The sequence below is a fragment of the Parasteatoda tepidariorum genome, chromosome 3, assembly GCF_982258835.1.
Source record: "Parasteatoda tepidariorum strain Cologne lab strain chromosome 3, Ptep-v5.0, whole genome shotgun sequence".
Lineage (NCBI taxonomy): Eukaryota > Metazoa > Arthropoda > Arachnida > Araneae > Theridiidae > Parasteatoda > Parasteatoda tepidariorum.
The window spans coordinates 101,404,167-101,423,009 of record NC_141757.1 but is presented as its reverse complement, the minus strand read 5'-3'; the positions used below and the strand labels follow the sequence as shown (position 1 = coordinate 101,423,009).

Below are 18,843 nucleotides of genomic sequence, written 5' to 3'. Positions count from 1 at the left end.
AGCACGAAAAATATGTGCTGCTAGAATTTTGTCTTTTAAAATATTCATAATATCATTTCAAAAAATGCTATTTCGTGGCAAAAGAATTTCTGGTTATGTTTTCGAGTTCCAAATGTACGATATATCATATCCTATCTCCTTTGGAATCCAGGAAAAGAAAAAAAAACTATTTTTGTTGTTACCCCTTTCCAACTGACTGACAAAAATGAACTTTCAGAATTTCTCATTCCTTTCCTCTGACCAGATCGTAAAATTTCACCATGTTCACTCCCAAAAGCACCAGACACGTTCGCTTTTTCGGTTGTCCCATTCCAGGCACCAATCATCTGTGCCATCAAAAATATGCCAACCATCCCGATTCATCCATCAAACCTACCTTGCCAACTTCGGTTGGCAGTTTATGGAACTACCGAACGTTTGGAAGCTTTTCACTTGAACTTTTTATTCCATGTTTTCCAACTTTTTTTTTTTCAACTGAAAATTCTTTCCTGTGTCACGATTTATTTGGAACAAATTTTATTCCTCAGAAAGTTTCGTCATTTTCTTCCAGCACCCCTTTGGCTGGGAAGATTAAAAATTCAAAATATTAGCTCGTAATGGCTTAGTTTGGAAAGTGCTTGCGGCTTAAGTGATTTGCTTTTTGTGCAATTATTCATTCATGTTATACATATTTTTTTTCTTTCTTGAAGAAACATTAAAGGGGATTAAAATTAGATTTGTCTTTTTGAAACAGAAATTTCTTACTCTGAGCTAAATTATTATTTTTGAAAAAAGTCTTTATTTTTTCAAACTGTTCTGAAATTTTCAATTACTGTAAGCTGTTTAAATTCTTGTTTTGCTCTTTATTTTCTCTCTACATCTTCTCTAAATTGGAAAATTTTCAGTTTTTGAAAACTTTTTAAAATAACTTTTTTAATTTTGTGCTCTATATTTTCTCTCTCTACGTTCTCTATATTTTGCTCTATATATTGTGAGGAAAGTAATCTGCTCCTAACAGACAGTTCATATTCCGACACTTGGTGACGAAAGACGTAGAAAGACGTTCAAGATGAAGTAGCATGAGAAAACTGTAGTCTTTTTCTAAAAGCGTTAAATTATTTAACATCATGGCATGAAATACGAACTATGCCGGTAAACTTACTTTATTCGAATAATTTATAGATTTCACAGTTAGAATATCGATGTTTGAAAAAAGTCATGACGTGACAAACATTTAACGATTACTAAATTTAAAATGATCTGGAGTTAGAGGTGTACAACAAGCCAGGGAATAGGCACGATTTTCAGGTAAAAAAAAAAGCAAGCATTTCGCATCATCTGTAGCAATAGAGCAAAAACCTATATACGCTATGCGCGCTATAACACTTTTTGAGCAGTGGTGGCTCAGGGGATAGAGCGTTCACCTTCCAATGAGGAGAACCGAGTTCGAATCCCAGAGACGGAAGGTCAATATGAATTCGCACCTGGTTCGCACCAGCCACATTGGTGTAAAATATCCTCAGTGCTAGACGGAAATTTCTCCACGAAGCAAATTTCTCCCAATACTTGATCCTGGAGTTCCCCTGTCTTCTGGATTGGGTTCAAAATTACGAGGCTACGAAGTTGAACATTAGTAGTCATAAACCCAAAAAGTTAAGTCGACTGTTCAATGACTGTTATAAAATATAAAATAAAATACAACACGCTTTGAACAGGCCATAACTTGGAATAACTAAAATGGAATGCACATGGAACATATAGTATGGTTTATGCTTTTTGTTTAAGCCCTTTCCTCCCCTAATAGTCAAAATTTGAACTAATTTCTTTTATTACACATCTTTTTACCATGGTTCATATAGCCTATGTACCAAATTTCATCGACATCCGTCAAACAGAACGAACTGTATGCTGATCTTAATGAGTTCATATTAATTATTTCCACCCTCTTCTTAAGTAATATTTGAACGTTAAATCTTTTCTTTATATTTTACTCTAGTGGAGCGCGCTTTGTGCTTTAAAAAATTTTAATAGTAGAAACAAAATCAATATGTAAAATTTACATATCGTAATCGTAAAATTGTTAAATTTACATATCGTAATAAAATTTACATATCGATTCTGCAAAAACTTTAAAAGAGAAAACAAATTTGCAAAATCTTTTTCAGATTTAAAATCGAAAGTAAAAGCTAAGGATAGCAATTTGTTTATCGTCATATTGGCATTCTTTTTTTTAAGTAAGGTATTTATTTAAGTATCCTTTTTTCAAGAAAAAGTGACTTATCAAGTTCTTGGAATAGCTTGCAGGTTTTTTGTTTTGTACGAATTATATTTTATTTTACCATATATCATTCTTTTTGACACTTAGTTCCATGGTAATCTCATCCAAATTTAAAAAGAGAACTTTCATCCTTAGTAGATAAAAAAAATTACTTCAGAATGCTAGAAGTGATAATACAAATCACATTCCGCAATTTTTATTTGCTTAAATAGATAACTGAAAAACTATGAAGTACGTGATAAACAATTTGAGTCATTTCTTTCTTATGAGTAATGCGTCTTACGACGAATCGAAATTTTGCACCCTATGTTGAATTTACATTAAGTTAGTCATAATTTGCTCTAAACTGATGAATCACAATTGTTGTGAACATAAAACTTAGATTCTTAAACGGTAATATATTCCATAGTGAGATATTATACAGAGATTTTGATATATGGTTCAAAATCTATTCATTATATTTGTTTGTCATCTGCTCTGTTTGTACGATTTTAAATTCTTATGCATAAATATGAAGTAATTAAGTATTTATGAAAATATTAACATTATCTTGTTTCACAACAAAAGGCCTTGAAATTGAATAGTAACTTGTAAATGTATCAGAAATCAAAGTATGATCTTAGTTAGAAATTAAAAAGTACAATTCCGGTAGTGTATCTGCTCATTGTATAAGACCAAGACTAATGCAAGCTATTTTAATTGCTTTAATAACACAATTTTTCAGACATTTTATCAAAGACTTTACATTAACTTTCCTGTTTGGCAGAAATTCATTTTTTGACTAGCATGATTACAGTCATAACATTGAGTGTTTCATAAGGAGTTAGAATTTATAAATTACCTCGCTAAAGAACAAGGTTTCTTAACTCAGAGACTCCACCTACTACGAATTCTCCGTAGTTTCAGAAAAAAAAATTCCAATTAGTATCAAGGATAATGTATTTATATTTTAATAAATTATAATTTAAACAATTTTGTTAACCATAAACACAATTTAAAAATTTTAATACTTTTAAACAAATAATTATAAAAAGCATGCTTAATTTCTCAAGGTCCAATGTTTTTTTTTTTTTTTTTTTTTTTTTTAAATGCATTTTCAAACAATTCTGCCTCATTTTACTCCTACAAAAAAAAAATTGAAACTCTGGATAATCCGTAGTAGTTGTAATCTCTGCTAACCTAGTCTTATATTTTAAAAGCAATACTCTAAATAGATAAGTTCATCTTATAGTTCCTAAACAGCTCCAGAAATAGGGCTATTTAAAGCTATTTTTTAATTGCTTTGATAATGCTTTATCTTTTTTCATTTGACTTCAAAATCACTTTTCTGGATTTGCATCTGTGTAATCATTCCTATTAATCAGCGTTTTATTGTGTCTCAGTTTTTAAACGTTTCAGTTAGAAAAATATCATTTATGTCGTCTTTAAATTTGGAAAGCGATGCCTTCAGTGGGTGAGCTCATTTTTAATTCTTAAAAAGCATCAGAATGAATGCAAATTAAAACTAAGTTTTAGTTAAACAATTATGTATTAGTATTGGTTTATCGCTTCTGACATTTTGCCAAAGACTATGTATTAATCTCTCTTTATCGGAGAAATCACTTGGCCTGTCTAGGCGCTTTAATATATCACAATTTATAACCATATGATTAAGCATGATAACATTAAAGCAGTCTTCATTGCTTTTATTTAGTCACTTTTTGTAAATGCAGGTTAGCACGATAGTATCAACATGTTCTTTAAATTCCAAAAGCAGCGCCTGTCTTAGCTCCTTAACTAGGAATTGGCACTTAGCTCCGCCTTCATCACGTGCTATCCAACGATACTATTTCGTTATTTTTGAGAGAAAGATGTGAACAATGCTGAACAGGGTTGCTATTTGGTGATCATATGACAAAAATATTTATTTCGCAATCTTTATGTGCAGTTTTTAACATTAAATGCTTCATAAATTTGATGATATTTCTTTTGAGTGAATAGTTTGTCCTTTTTGAGACATTTTGCTTTGAAAACATCAGATTTTAAATTTAAAATATATTTAATTTGCTGGAGAGCGAAACGTATAATAGCAGATGATAAAGCAAAGTAAGTGACTGAAAAAGAATTCACTGTTTGCGTTTGGCAATCATTAAGGGTTGTCTCATTTTCAAGCGCAAAAATGTTTCTCCTCTTACTCCCGGGCTGAAATGAACTCTGAGTCTGAGGAGGGGGAGCCAAGTGCCAACTCCTGGTTAATGAACTGTACCTCATATTATAATTCTTAAATCGCACCCAGATCGGGTTCAAATTAAACAAATTTTTAGCTGCTTTCACACAATTCTATTTTTTCTGACAGTTTATCAAAGATGGTGCACCAGTCTTTCCTGTTTTATTGGAAGATATATTTTCCTGACTCATATAAATGTAATCCAAACAAAGGAAATTTTCTATTGCTTCATAATTTGTAAACGCATCAGTTACAAAAATATTATTAACATATACTTTGAATTCCAAACGCACTGTCTGGAATGGATTAGTTCATCTTGTAATCCCTAAATAGCTCCAAGCACTGATGCGAAATAAAACCATTTAAACACTTTAATCATCCTCTCTCCAGAGATAATATCAAAGACCCACTTAAAATATGGGAATTTTCAAATTAAAAAGCAATGGGTGAAATAAAGTTGAAAAAACACCAAGAATCAAGCTTTTAATTGCATCTTCATTCTATCATCTCATTACCATAAGCTGCTTTGGCGTGCTTTTTAAGTTAAACTTAATTTAGCTAATGACACCAACCACAGCTATCATAAAGGATTGCACTGATTTTGCGGCGAGATTTTGATGTCTTCCTCCCCACCTTCTTATTAATCCAGGTTTCATCTTCAAAGGCTTTTTTTGATTTATTAAAATTCTCTTATTTTTCTGGTGCAAGAGTTTTTACTTTTTCCTGATTTTCAAGAGTTTTTTTTCCCTATCCTTCATAACGCATTAAATTTTTATTTTGTTCTAATGAGCGCTTTGATTAATTGCTTTTTGAGGGATGGTTTTTTGCGTTAATTGATGCACTTTTTTCAGTACGTGCCACTTGTCTGGAAAAACTTTCATTTATGCTCAGGAGAATTGTTCGTTATTTTTTATTTATCGCTGTTTTTTTCAGTTCATATTGCTTGTTAGACTTCTACTAAATAGCTCATTTTTCATTTTCTTTTTTTTTTGAAATTAAGCTATTTGTGGAAAAAATGTTAATTTTTGAAAAAGTTGTATGAAACTAAAATTCAAAATTCACTTTTTTTAATTACTTTATAATTATGACATCGTTAAGCTTATTTTCTTCTCATAAATGCTCTTTAAACGATTATTCAACTAGAAGTTTATAAAAATTTTCCAAATGGATATGATGTAATCTATTTTTAATGTAGAAAGCAATAATGAATGAAAAATAACTAAAGTTTTTTGATCCATTAAACATATAATTTCAGTAGAAAATTCTTGCAATATCTCTTCACTCAAATTTCATGTAACACTTTATTACACGAATTTTTAAATGTTTTAAATATAAATATGTAATGAAAATAGTTTTTCAGTAAAAATATTTTTTACAGAAAAATATTTTTTCAGTAAAAATATTTTTTACAGAAAAAATATTACTGCATAAATCATTTTTAAACATTTAAGTGTTACGATTGCTTGAAACCGGCAAAAGCTCAGAAACTCAATCAGAGGTTTCATTGAAAAAGCGTAATGCTTTAATAAGTACAGTATGAAAAAAATTCCTACAAATTTACGGTAAAAAAGTAGTATAAAGATAATAAGAAGGTGTCTGTAATTTTGCATGTAAACTAAATATTCAGCGTTAAAATTTACAATGAAAAAGGGGAAAAAAACATGAATAACTACAAAGTGGTAGTCAGAATTGGCACCTAGATAACATATTTTACAAGCTAGCTCGTGGCTAAGCATCTTTCCCTTTTTTCAGGCTTTCTTTTATTATATTAAACTGTTCTACCATAAAGTGCTAGACTTCACGTGCAAGCCATCGGGCTTCCATAGCCGAGGAGTCATCCCCTCTGCAAAGGATCAAAATTGTGATGGTATGTCTTTGGATCATCCTCAGGGATGTTTCCCAGACCGTCTCCAATAGCCCATTGTTCAGCTCTAGTACGACGGGAATAAAGTGTCTACCTACCTATCTTTTAATAGCCGTTGTAGATATTCCATTTAATTTTGGCCCACTTAAGTGATGTGGACAGTGCCTAAGCTGGTATCACTCTCTCCAATTTTCCTCCATTCCATGCAGTGAAGACAGTTTAAAAATTTGATAAGAACAATTTCGGAGAACCAGTGGTGTCATAATAGTGGATAAAATGAAATCTGCCTAAGCTGCCATATTGGGATCTTTTCCTTCTTTTCATTATTTTTTATTGGCCACTTTTTCTACATAAATTTACTGTAAAAATTTAATCTGTCTGAAACTATATTTTTGATCAGTATTTACCACAAAAATGCCCTGTCTCTTTTACAGTATTACGTAACGCTTTTCATAATGTTCTCTGAAATGTTTTGCAACTTTGTAGCATTTTTATTTAGCAAAAACTATTGTTGTACTTGAATTTATAAACCAACAACATTTTAAACAAGCAAAATAAATTGAAACTATTATAATTTTTTAATTCCAAAACATGTTCTACATTCTTTGAAATGCATTATGCAAAACCTACCCATCCCATTGTATTCTTACAGCATGGAGTATGTTCACCTTTAGCTTAATGGAGGTTCCGGGAAGAAAAAAAAAATATTCTAGAATATCAATTTTCCACCAATCTTCGGAGAACAATTTAATTACCCTCTCCTGTTGAAACCCTAACAATGGGTTGCTCACGGAAAGTTGATTAACTTTTAATTAACCTAAAACGCTAATTAAACCGACACGAGACTGTACCTCTTTTGTTCGGCCCTGCCCTTGAGTAAATTGATGTTCAGGGGCCTAGCTTTAATTTTTAAGTGGATGCAGGAAAAGTGGGGCTTAGGCCCCTTTTGCAATACCCGGTTTGTTTTCCTTTCTATTCTATTTGGTAAAATGATCCTCCTTTGACAAGTCTAAGAATGCGTGAAATTTTCTTGGCGACCCATTTTGATCGGAGTTTTAAAAATGTTACCATTTAATTGAACTTGGGTGTTGAAATGGTTTGTTTTATTTCTCAGATAATTCCACATTGTTTGGAATTAATTAACTCCATGTCGTACAACAGATACCGTTTCTAACAATCTTATGAAGAAACCAATTAATACAAATTTGGATGCAGAGTTATGGTTAAATTGGTATATTCGATCCAAATTGAAGATTTGAGTGGGAGAAAGTTCTATGGGTGTAGTTATGCTTTCGGATTTATATATTTAATTCAAATTAAATATCTGAGTGGAAGGTTCCATGGGTGTAGTGATGTGATTAAATTGCATATTTGATCCAAATTGAATATCTGATTGCCAGAAGGCTCTATAAGTGTAGTTATGTTGTTTTTTATTTGATATATTTAATCCAATTTGAAGATTTGAGTGGAAGCTGATTTTATGATTCTAGTTATGGGATTAAATTGGTATATTTGATCCAAATTAAAAATCTGAAGGGAAGAAAGTCCTAAGTAACATTTCAGTGAATTATAGATACCAATTTTATGCAGAACTGATTTTTCTGAGAAAGTAGTTAATGAATCTGTAATAGATTTTAAAAAATTTTCTTCTTGACGATGCTCTTTTTTTATTATTCTCTTTGTTGTATTTCGTATTATTTCTTTTTTCAAAGTCCGTTTGTTCTGGCATTATCCCTGAAATAAAAAAAAGAAAGTGACGTTTAAAAGGTATCGGCCGGAAACACAAAAGGACTTTTATCTAGGACAAGGAAAGTCAGTTAAGAAATCTTCCCCCAACTCACCATTTCCAACCACAATATGCACTCTTATCCGTTATGATTGTTTGATTTGTTTATCTCGGTATCTACAGGTGCGGTGTCATATCTGGTTTAAAAAATTACACTTTTTGAACGATGATAGAAGCTCAAAGGTTACTTTTTCTAATAACGGTTTCATTCAATTCAAGTTGAAAATATAATGAGTTTTTTTTAAATTGATATTTAATGATACACAGCTGTCTGATTCATAATTAGGATTTTTTGTTATCATCGTTATATAAAATATATATATATTTATAACAAACTAATTCAATTTTTCTTTAAATATTATCCAGTTTAGCGTGCGAGGAGCATATAAGAAATGGATCATCCTAATAACTTTTGATTATTGAATTTTTTATCTCTAAGAAACAACATAATAGTTAAAGGTGCTTCCTATACCCACACTATACAATTACTACCATATTTTAATTAAAAGATGAAATTTAAGTAAAAAAGTATACTTTCTTCCAGTAAACATACTTTTTCAACAAAATTGCATTTTAGTTCCATCTGTTTTTATAGCGCATTTGTTCTCTATTTTAAACTATTCTTTTTAACTCTCTATTGCAGTAGTACGTAATTTTTTACGGCTACGGAACCCTAAATAATTGAACATCTTGTTTCGGAACCCCGAATTAATAAATAAAATTAATAGATGTGGATGTACTAACCAAAATAATAATATATAATAAATTATTTTGATTATATTTAATGTGAAGAATGACATTTATTCATGACATTTATCATTGTTTTATCAATAATAGACTTAAAATTCATACTTTATATATTAAACAGTTGGATTTGCAGAACTGAAGTGGCATCTAAACTAGTTCTGAGTCTGTTTTTGGTGTATGCATAACCTAAAACTAATAAAGTAAACTTAATTATAGTTTTCGAATAAGAACTGTAATAAACGTTTAAGACGATTATCCGGGAAACATAATTCTTTATTCAAGAAGTTAAGTTATATTGATTTGAAAAATTCGACGAGAAATATTTCAATTTTTTATTAATGTACATCTTTCTCAGGATTTATTCAATGTATTTTTATTGGAAAAAATATTTTCAACAAAAATATTTCGAATTCTTTTATTATTATTTTACTAAAATAATTTCATAAAACTCACCCAAATATTAAATAAATGATGGTTAGTTAAATGGATATAAATATAATGATAGGTTTTAAGAATCATTGCCACTTTAAAAAAATTTAAACTCTCGGAACCCCTGTGAGCCTTCCACGGAACTACAGGATTCCGCGGAACACCATATTGCACTATAAGAAACTTTAGAACACTTTGGACTATAATACCATTTAAAGTTGCGAAAACTTAATACATATTATTGCTCTTCTTAAACTTGATTGCACGATACTATTCAAAATGATTCTGAAACATGATTCAGTTGAATACTTTGTTAATATGTTTGCGTCGAGCTTGAACTCTATCATAGGCACATTAAGGTACATTAGTCATAATTTACAGCATAGATAAGCCAAGTTTTGGGGTCTATGTTGTAAAATATGACTAACGTAACATTGCTTTAAGTATCGTAAAAAAAGTGTGTTCTTAATTTATCTTCAAAACATTAAAATATTACTTCAATTGCTGTTTTTGAAATTCATTTGATTTGGTAATAGTGTTTCTAAGGAACACATGAACTCATTATACCTTAAAAACAGCTCTTAGTGATTTAAATTCAATTCCATTCAATATGACGTAGAACATTTATTAAATGCTGCAATATAAAAATATAAATTAAAGTAATTTTTTTATCGAATGTTTTGTGTACATAATGCGATCAATCATATTTCAATATTTACAAAACACAACTACAACAAATTAAATACAGTCAATATAAACTCATTTCTGAAAATTTTGTTGAAAAGTAACTTCTGTTAGGAACGGGGAAAAAGAAGTAAACAAAGACTCAAAACGGGAAATCTATAGCTGATTGATGGGGCTTAGGACATGGGAAAAATGTTTTACCGAGATATCGGAAAACTTCTCCTTGTTGAAGCGGAGGTAGTGTAGCATTAAGGAAAAATAAAATAAAAAAATAGATAATTTTATACTGTGTTTGTTGTGCAGGCCAGCCTCTTTGGTGTGTGTATGTGTTCTTTATTCTGTGATTTGTCGCTTACTGAGAAAAATGAGAGGGATTTCTAGCCAAAAGAAAATAAATGGTTTGCTTGCATGGCTGCTGTATTGAAAATGATTGGCAATTCATCGCCAAGTCTTGGGACGATATTAGTGTACCAAGTTTAAATTGGCTAGAGTATAAATAAATCGCATTGTAAGCTTTCATTTATTTTATTTTTTTTACTGTGGGAACGAGATAAAACTAAGAATGTATCGTGTAAATCACCACATAAAAAGCTCATTTTGGGTAAAATTATTCAACCTAATTTAAAAAAGATGTAATTTTTTAAATTGTTTAAGGCTCCGACTACCATTTTTCAGCCGATTTTGACTGGAACATCATTTTTCAGTTTTTTATATATATAAAGTAAGACTATGAACATTTTTCTTTCTAAAATCGTTCGAGTTTTGTTTCTATTTCAAATCGAACAGAAGTTATGATGGTTAAAAAAATAATTTATTTTAGTTATTACGTCGATTTTTTTTTTTTTTTTTTTTTTTGTTCTTCTGCTACCTTGAGGACGTTTTCCAGAGAGTCGCAAATAGCCTGTTGTGCACCTCTAGTGCATATACTAGTACTCCTCTTGACACTGCAGTCCAACCAGATCGGACAGAGACGTCCAATGATTTTTTCCATAGGGAGTTTATGAAATGCATGCTATTTCCATTTAGTAGTCACCTTTGGTATTTTCAGATCTTTCTCAACGTCCTCAAGCAATCTGTGTGGATGTATAAAATTTACCGTAGGACTACTCTCAACTGGAATTTAAAAAACGTTTTAATAAAAATATCCCCTCTAAGAATTCAAAAAATATTAAAACGAGAATGCTTATCTTGAATATTTAGAGAATATTGAATACGGAACATAGTTTACGGAATCTATTGATCTTTATTATTGTGGCTATGTTGCCAGAATAATGTCCCACAGAATTCTGTTAGAATTTTGTGGAACACAGCAATCTCAAAGTTCTTTTAGAATTTAGTGTGACATCAATCATCCCAAAGTTCTTTTAGAATTTTTATCACACTATCATCCAAAGTTCTTTTAAAATTTTGCGTGACGTTAATCATATTAAAATTCTTTTATACTTTTGAGCGACATTCATGACACTAAAGTTCTTATAAAATTTTGTGAAACCTATACCGGTAATACTTTATGATAGAGCCATGGTGAGCTCAGGTGATAGTGCTCACCTCCCAATGAGGTGACCCAGTTTCGAATCTCAGAGAAGGCTGGCCGATTAAATTCCTCACCCAGCTAGCACCGACTACATTGCTGGCGTGAAATATCATCAGTGCTAGACGACGGATCATGGGTTAGTCCCCTTGCTGTCAAGCTAACCGTGAGAAGTTTCCGTGCTTTTCCTCTCCATGTAACGCAAATGCTGGTTAGTTCCTTCAAAAAGTCCACCACGAAGGAAACATTTTCCCAATACTTGCCCCAGGTGTTATATTCTGAATTGGATTCAAAATTACAAGGCTACTAAGTTGAACTTTGGTAGTCTGAAACTCAAAATTACGTCGGCTGTTCTCTGACTGTTATAAAATAAGTACTTCATGACACTACAAATCCCAATTTTTCTTTTATGATTTTAATCACCTGGTCATAACAGTTATCTCTATGCCCGGGCATCATATATCAGCCACTTATTTTTTCTTAGCCCTTACCATCTACATATATTGATCCTTTGTAAATATGACCGATTTCTTTTATATTGTAAATGTAATCATTATAACAAAACTCTAAAACATAATTTCTTTCTTTTGAAAATCTTTCTTTTTTTGTTTGAGTAGCATGTTTCATAAAAGAATTTTTTATCGAAACTTTTTCTACGTCTATATCAGTGCTTCATTCGTTGCTAAGTCCTCCTCTAATAATAAGAAAATTATACAAACTGAATCGGGTATCATTTTAATACGTAACGCACATTCACTTAACAAGTTGGAATTAATAAATAGATCTTAATTATATGTTCCATAATTCAGAATTTTATTTACGTTTCTTTGAAAAACCAAGTCGGAGGATTTTTCTTCAAACAAATTGTTAAATGACAGTAAGAAACTTACTTTAATTAAAACGCTTGCTGTGTGGTCTTTCTTGGTCAAGCTTATAATAGTTTATCGTTGTGGGTGGCAACCAATATCGTTGGGTATTTTCTTAATTGATTAGTAATTATCCGCATGCTAATTAATTGAAGATTAGAGGGTGCGATGCAAGCGCCGGCTTAATGAGAAAAGTTTGATGCATAATTTCAATCTAGTTTAGTTTATTTCTTGTTACTAGCACCAATTAGGCTTTATTTTTTCACGTAATTTTATCTTTTTTTTATTTATTATTTTCTTATTTATTTAAAGAAAGTATGCTGTTCAAACGAAAATTGGGAGAAGGATTTAAATTCTTACAGACTTGATCAGTTGAAATCTTGAAAACTTTTAAATGGCTTAAGTTAGCGTAATTTCCTAATGGTTCGCAAACTGAATTTGTTATGGGGAAGACACTGCAATACCGTTTAAATATTTAAACTAAGGAAACTTTTTTTTATTAACTTGTTATAATATTAGAAACTTGTTTCACTAATTAAAAATGCATTTTAATTAACCATATTTATTTTTTCATCATTAAGAGGCCATTGTGTTTCTTTCGAAAACCGTAAGCGTTTACTTTAAAATAATAAAATATTCTATTACTTGATTACAAACTTCATTCGCTTCAAAAATAGATAAATAGGAAATAACAAACGACATGTTCCACGAGCTCAAAAACAGGCGCCCATTTTCAAGAATTGCCGAACGTGAATAAGAAGAAACAAAAGTGATTTAAAATATAAAACGTAATGTTGCCAACGAAAAATAGAAAAATAAGGATGAGAAACAAAACTAGAAAAACCACAGTAGCCTAGAGAAAAAAAAAAGCTGAAAAACAGAACAAGAGAAACCACAGGCATTCATGCGAATCAGCATTTATGTGAATCTGGCATTCATGTGAATCAGCATTCATGTGAATAAGACAAGATTCATGGGCATTAAGAGAAGCTGGTGTAACTGGGGTGGGAATTAAAAAAATTGAATTCAAGTCCAAGATTCCAACAATGTGCAGCAATTGATGATTTCTCATATTCTTGATAACGGACATATCTATCGTGTTCCTTAAGTCTAAATTTTAAAGCGCTTCTAGTATGTCCTATGTGACCAAAGTTGCATTGACAAGGAATGAGGTAAATTCAGTTTCTTGGGATTATTTATTTCATAAAATACTATTTTAAAAATTGATTAAATGTTGAACAATAGTATTGGTATCTGCAATCTTAATACGAAACAATTTTTTCTGCAACTTTTAAATTTTAGATTGCTGCAATATCCCGTTCTTGTTCAACAATTGTATTAGTTTACAGTGGTGGCTTACGGAACAATTTAGCGTTTATATACTTTAAAATAAACCTCCTAAAGGATAATATTTTTCAGGAAGCATAATATATAAATATGTATGTTAATATGCATGCAGGCGCATTATGGTTTAACTATTTGGTGATTTTATTCTTTCAGTAGCACACTAATTCTATTCTGCAGTTTATTTATAAATGAACATTTATCGTAATCTTCATTTCTTGCGTGAAAACAAATGTTCTTTCTCTTTTTAGATTTAACAAAAATTGATCGTGTGAAATAGGCTTAAGAAAACAGTGATAAACAAGACAGGAATAAATGAAATATCGTTCGGGGGAGTTGCCGTTAAACTTGATATTTAGCGACATAATCGGATCGAAGATAAGAATGTCAAACTCGGTAAATCCCTGAATTACACCAGAAAGATTTCGTGATAAAAGGCTTATGAGGCAAAAATACAGAAAAGATCTATCACAAAAACCTACTTTTATTTATAGCTTTCTTTCAATGCTCGAACTCTCTTATTTACTAATTTTTTTTAAATTAAAATGTTTAATTTAAACCTTTTTCAATCTGATTTTTTGAGTTGACGACGTCGAAAAATGAGTTCACGCTTATGCGTTTACTCTTAATTTATGAATTTCTTTATTTCTATTTATTTATTTTTTGTTAAAAATTATTAAAAATTACTTATTTAAAATCTTATTTTTGCTTGAAATAGCCATTCGCACTTTTTTTTGCCAAAAGCGCCCCAGCTATTTGAGAATGTTGCGAATAATTTTTTTCAGTGGTAATAATCTGCAGCAGATTTTTTTTTAAAACAGATTTTTTAAAATGATTTATTAGATCTTAAGAACTTAAGCATTCGTTTATGGGATTTTATATGTATCTGCTTAATTTTCTTAAATCTGTTTAAATTGTGTTTCTTGGCGGACAAAATTCTTTTAATATTAAATTATTAAAATATAAATACACTACCCTTTTTGACACCGGGAAAAATATTTTTTGTAACTACAAAAAATCCATTGATTGTAGTTGAAGTCTTAGCGTTAATAATGGCCAGCTTTAAAAAAAGAAGGGAAAAAAAACTGGGAGGAACTTGTTTCTAACTCTTTATTATTCTTGGGTAGGGGAGAGTGGGGTCATTTGTAACATTATTGCTTAACTATTTTTAACTAACAAAAATCCAATATATTATTAATATTAATTGACAGACGAGTAAAGTAGACTATCCTCTACTAGAAAAAAAACTTATTTTAAATGTTATTATATTAGTTATTAAAAATTTTTGACAGTCGTGCACTTGTTAAAATTTTCTCCACTTACAATTGTAACATTTCATAAATTCAACTAAAACATAGTTAATTATACATATTATCATAGTTGTGATATATTTTTTTATGGATCGAAATAGTAGTGATATTTTAGGAGTAAAAATAATAATGAGCAGAGACCTAAAGGGTTAAACTTTTAACTTTAAAGGGTTAAAAATTTTAATTTATGCTGTGAAAGGTGACAAATAAAATAATGCACATGCAACATAATATAAATTATATAGGAAACTATTGGTGGCTCTTAAAGAGTTAAGTAATGGTTTGTAAACATAAGATTATTTATTTTCAGCTGTTACAATCGTCCCTTTACGTATTGTTACAATCGTCCCCAAGACGCCATTTCAGCTTCATTTGATAAAAACAATGCTAGTTAATTAGCGAAACTAATCTTTTTTTCTTTTTTTAAAAATTAAGATGTCCACTTACATATTCGGTTAATAATTTTTATTTGTTACAATATAATATTCTAATACCAAAAAAAGTACTTCCGTAGCCTGAAAATATCTTTTGTGATGTAACTCTTTCAAAAGTACATAAAAATGGTTGCAGCAGGGATGTGCATGTAGATTTATTAAATACACCTTGTGCGCCACCATGGAACCAAATCTAGAACCCGACACTCTAAATTTTTGCTCTGTTACAATCGTACCCTGTTACAATTGACCCCACTCTCCCCTACATATCTATATTTTTATTCCTAACTATCAATAAATATTCGACATAATTATTATACTTTCAAATTACGTAGCATGGTTGATTCTATATCTTTTAAAAGCCTCTAAATTTTGATGTCTAAAAAAGTAAGTACAAAAATATTTTCAAATATAAATAATACAAGATTAAAAATGTATAAATTTAAATTATAAATATCAAATACTTTTATTTCAAGTTGATTTATTTTAAGTTGATGATAAATTAAAGTTTTATTTTTATTTCAAGGTGATTCTAACAAAAATATTTCTTTCATTTCAAGCTGGATGCCCTCAGTTCATTTTTTCTCTCCGAATTAATGCACCGATAGTTACGGTGACCGTTTGTTATGATGACCCGTGTTGTCTTTTCCTGGTAGGACGATCGGTGTGCTTCAATTTTTCCATTTGTATCTTCTTTAACACTAGAAACACTGGAGGGACCAGTTTGTCCCTTCTCAGATCGTTTGTGTGTACATCAATTAGTCATCCAAAATCTTAAAATATAATCATAATTATCTTAAATCAAATATAATAATCAGATTTTAAGATTTATTTTTGTTGTCTGTCTTAATTAAAATTAACTTCATAAAAGCATAATATGGACTTGATCGTCGAAATTTTATGGTATTTAAGTCTATTTGGATAACGAAAATATTTGATTATATTGAACACTGACTTGCCAATTATAAGTATACATTAAATTCTTAGATAATTGAGTTTCCTTTTCTGCATAAATAATAATTATAAATATGTTGGAATATACTTTAAAGATACTGGGGTACCTTATACATACAGTAGGTTTTTAATTCAGTTTTTTGCTATCCCAAAGATGGTTAAGAGACTGCTTTAATCAGGGATTATTTCAGACTTTGTGAGAAATTATAAGAAATCTACCAATAAAATTGTGATTTTGTGAAATTGTATATTGTTGTTGCATATTTTGGTTCTGATTTTTAGAAAAATTTCAAAAACTAGTGGTCAATTCAGACTTTTCATGAAATCATGGAAAATCTTCGCACAGAAAGTTTGAAATTCTTTTTTTTTTTTTTAATTCGAAAAAAGCCTCCCAGGAATTTTTTCTTTCAAGCAATCGCAGTTTTAAAATTATGAATCAAAAACTTCAAAAAAATAAATTTAAATAAAAATTTTGTGAAGAGCCCATTTTTGGGATAAAATATTTCGTGAAAAGTCCATTTTAACGATAAATAATCTCGCGGAGGGACCTGTTTTATCGATAATTTTTTGTGCAGGGTTCATTAACAGACTATAATTTCTCCTAAACTGATCCGTGAAGCAATATCGAAAAGGTTGGGACAATCTAGTGATATGCCACACAGTTTTTAAAGGTAGCATTGAGTGCTACATCAAAGTTTTACTTAATATTGTTTCCAGATAAGCAATTTGCAGGTTTCCGAAATCTCTACTAAATGGCAGCTCAAAAAAATCGATTAATTGTTCAATTTAGAACATCAGTACCTTGAAACATAATTCGGTGCAAATTTGCTGTCTACTAAGGTATTAAAATATAACTAAATGTATGAAGTACTATATAATTTGAAATAGTACCGTTTAGATTACAGCTAATTTGATCGATATTATAGTTCTAAACAGTTCAAAATTTCTAGCGCTGTGTACTAATTATATCTATGAATGTTTCCATTTTTGTAACTTAATGCGTTATTAAGTTTTAAAAAAGTTTATCTAGTTCTGAATAAAATGCGTTAGTTTAATAAAGTAATATTCTTATTCTCAGATTGTAATATCGAAGTAAAATTATTGTTCAAATATCTGTAATTGCTTCATAAATTTTTGTCAATCTTAGCTTTGAAGCTAATAGATAATTTAAATGCAGGGTTGTGTTTTAACTGGATAATCTCTCTTATTTTAGAAAGCTTATCGCTATGAAAATCCCCGTCGAATAAGCGCTTATCCAATAGTTCTATAAGATAATCAAATTTCTATAATAATGGAACATTTTCGTTTGTCTTATTAGAATTGAATAATGATTAATACATCCCATAATACGACTATTCTGCTTTTACTAGTTTAATCTCTAGCATCAATTACTAACATTAAATTGCATTAAGTGCTTTACGGAAAGCTTATTCTATTACAACGCGCTGTTGAAACGTATCCGTGCTTTATAATTTCCCATGAGAATGGTAAAGCACTATAATAGCATTAAACAGTCACGTGGTTTAAATTAATATATTATCTTGAATTTCATTTCCTGTTGAAGTGCTTTAATGTTTAGAATGATTGATTTGTACATCTCTAATGACGGGATAAATTATACGATATGCGGCAATTTTCTGGATAATGCTATTAAATTAAGCTGATATTATTATAATATATAAATTGAGCAGAAGTTATAAATGATTTCAGTTAATTATTACTAACATTACTTTTTGATTTAAGAAGCTTATTCACTCGCTATCTAGTGCTTTTTATTTATTTTCTCCCGATGATTTTTTTATTAAACTTTTGATAATAAGAGAACAAAAACGATATATATCTTTAAAAAAACGGCAGCGCTTATTTAGAATACAGTAAATTGCGCTTTGTCTTTGTAGAACCCCTACAAATTTTATTCTGAAATATAACGCAATAAGACTACGTTTTTAGTGATTTTGAATTGGTAATTTAATATTGTATATTTGTCTGTCTTGAAAATTTTGGTAAAATATTAGAACAGGTTTATTAGTTCTAAAATTTTCGGAATATCATGTACTTAAAAATTAAAAATATTAGTAATTTTTGAAAGGAAGAAAATACAAAATAAATCCTGTTCGTATTTTTTTTCATTAACTTTTGTTGTATTTTAACATTTAACTCTCTTCCTAATTTGTTTTTTCTTATTTCTTGTAGGTAAGATAAATTCTGGTGATCTGGTTTTGAAAACTTACTGAGATTCGTAAGTTACCATTAAAAATTATATTTTTTAGATTTTTTAAACATTTTTCAAGATTTAATTATGCATTTTCTTAGTATGAGAACATTAAAAATCATTTCTAGGCAAAAATGCATTTTCTGCCATGAGAACATAGCTAAGCGTTTGCTAGCGAGGAATGCATTATTTGTCACGAGTATTTTAACAAAAATATAT

General features: G+C 29.8%; 1 protein-coding gene across 18 annotated transcripts in view; it reads left to right on the top strand.

Annotated features, from left to right (window-relative positions):
• Positions 1-18,843, top strand: part of LOC107454643 (fasciclin-2) — a 249,300-nt gene that overhangs the window by 71,290 nt on the left and 159,167 nt on the right. For 5 of the 18 annotated variants that reach the window (XM_087159849.1, XM_071183746.2, XM_071183722.2 and 2 more), the window contains exon 2: positions 18,606-18,651. The exons of the other annotated variants lie outside the window; for them this stretch is intronic. The gene's annotated coding sequence lies outside the window, so the exon portion shown is untranslated. The remainder of the gene's footprint in view (positions 1-18,605; positions 18,652-18,843) is intronic. 18 annotated transcript variants of the gene reach the window in all.